The following is a 6,490-nucleotide window of genomic DNA, read 5'->3' as shown; positions in this document are numbered from 1 at the left end:
CCTCACCTGGACGTGGTGACTCTTCTCACCACCGTGGACTCACCTGGACCTGCTTACTGTGTTTCACACCTGGGCCTAAGTAGACCTGTTGACCATGGTACCCAAGCCGGCCTCACATTGTCCTGTTGCCTCTGATCCCACCGGGGCCTCTCGTGTACCTGGTAACTCTGGACCTCACCTGGGCCTCACCTTGACCTAGTGACTCTGGTCCCTACCTGGGCTTCACCTGGATCTGGTGACTCTGGTCCCCACCTGGTCTTCACTTGGATCTGGTGACTCTGGTCTCCACCTGGACCTCTCCTGGACCTGGTGACTTTCTTTCCAACATGGACCTAACCTGGATCTGGTGACTCTGGTCCTCAGTTTGGCCTCACCTGGACCTGGTGTCTTTCTTCCCCACCTTGACCTAACTGAGACCTGCTGAATCTTGCCCCATCTAGGCCGCACCCAGACCTGGTGACTCTTCTCACCAGCTATGCCTCAATTCGACCTGCTGAATGTGATCCTCACGTGGGCCTCACATGGACCTGGGACTCAGCTGGATAGAGTGGCTCTGGTTCCCACAAGTGGCTCACCCCATACTGGTGACTGTAGTCTTATTCTATGCCTCACCAGTACCTAGTGATTCTGTTCCCCATCTGGGCCTGCATGGCCTTTGTGACTCTGGTCCTCACCCAGGCATCATTGGGACCTGGATACTCTATTCCACACCTCGGCCTCAATTTGACCAGGGACCTCATTTCCCATTCTGGGCCTCAAACTAAACTGGTTACTCTGGTTATCCCTCTGGGCCTCACCCTTACCTGGTGACCCTGGTCACCACTTGGGCTTCACTGGTCCTGGGGAATATTGTCCTTAGCTTGTCTGCCCCTGGATGTGGTGACTGGTCGCCAGGTGGGCCTCACCTGGACTTCGTGAATCCTGTTTCCACCTGCGACTCACCTGACCTTGTGACTGTGGTCCCACCTGGACCTCACCTGCATCTAGTGGCTCTGGTCCCATATGGGGCTCTCCTGGACCTGGTTCCTGTGGTCTCCATCTGGCCTCACCTAGAATACAATGACTCTGGTGCATATTTGGGCCTCTCCTAAACCTGTTGACTGTGGTCCTTACATGGGCATCATTGGGACCTGGATACTCTCTTATATACCTGGGTCTCACCTGACCCTGGTGACTGTGGTCCCAACTGGGCCTCACCTGGACGAGGTGACTGGTTCCCACAGGGACCTCACCTGGACCTGCTGAGTCAGGTCATCATATGGGCATCATGGGACCTGTTTTCTCAGTTCCACTTCGGGGCCTCACCTGGACCTAGTGATTCTCGTCCCACTCTGAGCCCCACCCTGACGTGAAGACTCTGGTCCCCACCTGGATATCACCAACCGGGTAACTCTGGTCCCCCTCTGGGACTCACCCGGAGCTGGGTACACTGGTCCTCAACTGGGCCTCAAAAGGAACTGGTGAATCTACTCCTCACTTAGGCCTCATCTGGACCGTCTGACTCTATTCCCACGTGGCATCAATGGGACATGGTTACTCTGTTCCCACATGGTCCTCACGTGGACATGATAACTTTGCTCCACACTTTGGCCGCAATTGGTCCTGATGACTCTGTTCCCCCCACCTATGCCTCACTCTGGACCTGGTGACTGTGGTCCCCACCTGGGTCTCACCTGGACCTGGTGACACTCGTTCCCACATGAACCAGACCAGGACCTGTTGACTGTGGTGTTCTTGTAGACTCACATTTACCTGGTGACTCTGGTCCCCACTAGGGACTCACCTGGATCTGGACACTGGCCTGCAGGTTGGCCTCTCCTGGACCTGGTGAGTGAGGTTGTCGCCTGGGCCTCACCCATACCTGGCGACTCATGTCCCCACGTTGGCCTCTTGGACCTGGTGAATCTGGTCCTTACCTGGTCCTCTCCCAGACCCGGGGACTCTGGTCACCACCTGGGCCTCACCTGGACCTGGTGAATCTGGTCCCCATTAGACCTCACCCAGTGTTGGTGCCTTTGTTCCCCACCTGGACCTGATTGCTGTGGACTCCTTCTTGGCCTCACCTGGAACTGGTGAATCTGATTGTATCTGCACGTCACGCAGATCTGGTGACTCTGGTCCTCACCTGGGCATCATTGGTACCTGGTGACTCTGTTCCACACCTGAGCCTCACCTGGACATGATGACTCTGGAACCTCTCTCGGCCTCACCCTGACCTGGTGACTCTGGTCCCCATCTGGATGCCACCTGGTCCAGGTGATTCTGGTACCCCTCTAGGACTCAACCAGATCTGGTGACTGTGATCCTCAACTGGGCCTCACCTGCACCTAGTGAATATGCTCCATCTGGGCCTCTTTTGGACCTGGTGACTCTGATCCCTACCTGGGCATCATCGGGACATGGTTCCATTGCATGGCCTGCAGGTTGTCCTCTCCTGGACCTGGTAGCTCTGGTTCCTACCTGGGCATCATCGGGACATGTTCCACTGCATGGCCTGCAGGTTGGCCTCACCTGGACCTGAGAACTCTAGTCCCTACCTGGGCATCATCGGGACACGGTTCCTCTTCATGGCCTGCAGGTTGGCCTCACCTGGACCTGGTGAGTAGGGTTGCCAATTGTGCCTCACCCATACCTGGTGACACAGGTCCCCACGTGGCCTCAATTGGACCTGGTGAATCTGGTCCTTACCTGGTCCTCCCCGAAACTGTTAACTCTGGTCACCACCTGGGAATCACCTGGGCCTGGTGAATCTGGTCCCCATCTGGGCCTCACCCATTCCTGGTGATTTTGTTCCCCAACTGGACCTGATTGCTGTGGACTCCTTCTTGGCCTCACCTGGAACTGGTGACTCTGATCCTAACTGGGCCTCATCCAGATCTGGTGACTCTGGTTCTCACCTGTGGAACATTATGACCTGTATACTCTGTTCCACACCTGAGCCTCACCTGGACATGATGACTCTGGATCCCTCTGGGCCTCAGCCTGACATGGGGACTCTGGTCCCCATTGGGATGTCACCTAGACCAGGTGAATCTGGTACCACTCTAGGCCTCAACTTGACCTGGTCACTCTGGTCCTCAACTGGGCCTCACGGGGACCTAGTGAACATGCTCCCAACCTGCGCCTCATCTGGACCTGGTGACTCTGGTTCTACCTGGGCATCATCGGGACATGGTTAGTCTATTCCCCCTGGGACTGACCTGATGCTGGTAACTCTGGTCTTGACTTTGGCCTCTTCTCTACCAGGTAACTCTAGCTCCACCTGGGCCTCACCTGTAACTGGTGACTCTGATCCTAAGCATGGCCTCACCTGACCTGGAGACTGTGGTTCCCTTCGGGACCTTACCTAGACCTCTTGTCTCTGGTCCCACCTAGGCCTCAACAGGGCCTGGTGTCTCTGTTACCCACCTGAGTAGCATCAGGATATGGTTACACTGTTCACTAACAGTGACCCAGCCGGACCTATTAACTCTGGTCTTCACCTGGGCCACACCTGGACATGGTGACACTGGTTCCCACCTGGGTCTCACCTGGACATGGTGATTTGGATCCCCACCTGGGTCTCACCTGTAACTGGTGATTCTCCTTCCCACATGGACATCATGTGGACCTGGTGGCTGCAATGTTTCTAGCTTCTCATGTACCTCGTGTCTCTGGTCCCCACCAGGGCCTAACGGGGACCTGGTGAGTGTGGTTGCCACCTGCAACTCACCTGGACCTGTTGATTCTGGTCTGCACCTGAGACTACCCAGGATCTGGTGACTGTGGTCCCCACCTGGGCTTCACCTGGATTTGGGGACTCTGGTCCCCATCTGGGGCTCACCTGGCCCTGTTGACCATGGTCCTCAACTGGGCAAAATTGGGACCTGGTGACTGAAATCCACAACTGGACCTCACCTGGACAAGGTGACTCTGGTCCCCCTCTGGGTCTCACTGTGCCCTAGTGACTGTGAACCACACTTTGGCCTGACTTGGACCTGCTGTCCCTGGTTGCCACCTGCGGCTGACCTCAAACTGTTGACTCTGGTTCTCTCAAAGGCCTACCCTGTACCTGGTGATCCTGGTCCCCAATTGGGCCTCAACTGGACGTGGTGACCGTTGTCACCACTGGGGACTCAACTGGACCTGATTACTGTGTTCCACACCTGGGCCTCAAGTACACTTCTTGACCATGGTCCCAAGCCGGCCTCATGTGGTCCTTTGGCTCTGATCCCCGCCGGGGGCTCACGTGTATCTGGTAACTCTGATCCTCACCTGGGCCTCAACTGGACCTAGTGACTCTGGTCCCCACCTGGGCTTCACCTGGATCTGGTGACTCTGGTCCCCACCTGGACCTCTCCTGGACCTGGTGACTCTCTTTCCAACATGGACCTCACCTGCATCTGGTGACTCTGGTCCTCAATTTGGCCTCACCTGGACCTGGTGTCTCTCGTACACACTTTGACCTAAATCAGAACTGCTAAATCTTGCCCCACCTAGGCCGCACCCAGACCTGGTGACTCTTGTCTCCAGCTATGCCTCAATTCGACCTGATGAATCTGGTCATGACGTGGGGTTAACAGGGACCTGGGACTCAGCTGGATAGAGTGGCACTGGTTCCCACAAGGGGCACACCTGATACTGGTGATTGTGGTCTTATTCTATGCATCACCAGGACCTAGTGATTCTGTTCCCCAACTAGGCCTGCATGGCCCTAGTGACTCTGGTCCTCACCCAGGCATCATTGGGACCTGGATACTCTATTACACAACTGGGCCTCACTTTGACCAGGGACCTCTGGTCCCATTCTGGGCCTCAAACTAAACTGGTTACTCTGGTTCCCTCTCGGGGCCTCACCCTTACCTGGTGACTCTGGTCACCCCTTGGGCTTCACTTGGGCCTAGTGAATCTGGTCCTTAGCTGGTCCGCATTTAGATCTGGTGACTGGTGGCCACCTGGGCCTCACCTGGACTTGGTGAATCCTGGTGCCACCTGCGCCTCACCTGGACCTTGTGACTGTGGTCCATCCTGGACATCACCTGTATATGGTGGCTCTGGTTCCCATATGGGGCTCTCCTGGACCTGGTTCCTGTGGTCTCCATCTGGCCTCACCTGGAACACAATGACTCTGATCCATAATTGGTCCTCTCCGGGACCTGTTGACTCTGGTCCTTACCTGGGCATCATTGGGACCTGGATACTCTCTATATACCTGGGCCTCACCTGGACCTCGTGACTGTGGTCCCACCTGGGCCTCACCTGGACGAGGTGACTGGTTCCCACAGGGACCTCACCTGGACCTGGTGACTCAGGTCCTCATATGGGCAAAATGGGACCAGGGTTCTCAGTTCCACATCGGGGTCTCATCTGGACCTAGTGATTCTCGTCCCCCTCTGGGCCTCACCCTGACGTGGTGACTCTGGTCCCCACCTGGATATCACCAGAACCGGGTGACATACTCGAAGCTGGGGACACTGGTCCTCAGCTGGGCCTCAACAGGACCTGGTGAATCTACTCCAAACTTAGGCTTCGTCTGAACCTTGTCACTCTTTTCCCACCTGGCATCAATGGGACATTGTTACACTGTGCCCCACCTGGGCCTCACCTGGACATGATAACTTTGCTGCACACTTTGGCCTCAACTGGTCCTGATGACTCTCGTCCCACAACCTAGGCCTCAATATGGACCTGGTGACTGTCGTCCCCAACTGGTTCTCAGCTGGACCTGGTGACTCCCGTTCCCACATGAACCACACCTGGACCTGGTGACTGTCGTGTTCTTGTAGACTCACATTTACCTTGTGACTCCCGTCCCCACTAGGGCCTCACCTGGATCTGGTGACTCTGGCCTGCAGGCTGGCCTCACCTGGACCTGGTGAGTGGGGTTGCCACCTCGGACTCACCCATACCTGGTGACTCAGGTCCCCACGTGGTCATCTTGGACCTGGTGAATCTGGTCCTTCCCTGGTCATCTCCCAGAACCGGGGACTCTGGTCACCACCTGGGCCTCACCTGTACCTGGTGACTCTGATCCCCATCTGGGCCTCACCCAGTCCTGGTGACTTTGTTCACCACCTGGACCCGATTGCTGTGGACTCATACTTGGCCTCACCTGGAACTGGTGACTCTGATCCTATCTGCGCGTCACACAGACCTGGTGACTCGGGTCCTCACCTGGTCATCATTGGTACCTGGTGACTCTGTTCAACACCTGAGCCTCACCTGGACATGATGACTCTGGAACCTCTCTGGGCCTCACGCTGTCTTCGTGACTCTGTTCCCCATCTTGATGACACCTAGACCAGGTGATTCTGGTACCCCTCTAGGCCTCAACCAGATCTGTTGACACTGGTCCTCAACTGGGCCTCAGCTGGACCTAGTGAGTATGCTTCATCTGGGCCTCATTTGGACCTGGTGACTCTGGTCCCTACCTGGACATCATCGGTACATAGTTTGACTGCATGGCCAGCAGGTTGGACTCACCTGGACCTGGAAACTCTAGGCTCTACCT

Source organism: Canis lupus, chromosome 30 (genome assembly GCF_048164855.1).
Source record: "Canis lupus baileyi chromosome 30, mCanLup2.hap1, whole genome shotgun sequence".
Lineage (NCBI taxonomy): Eukaryota > Metazoa > Chordata > Mammalia > Carnivora > Canidae > Canis > Canis lupus.
The sequence above is the reverse complement of the archived record's forward strand: the minus strand, read 5'-3'. Positions refer to the sequence as shown.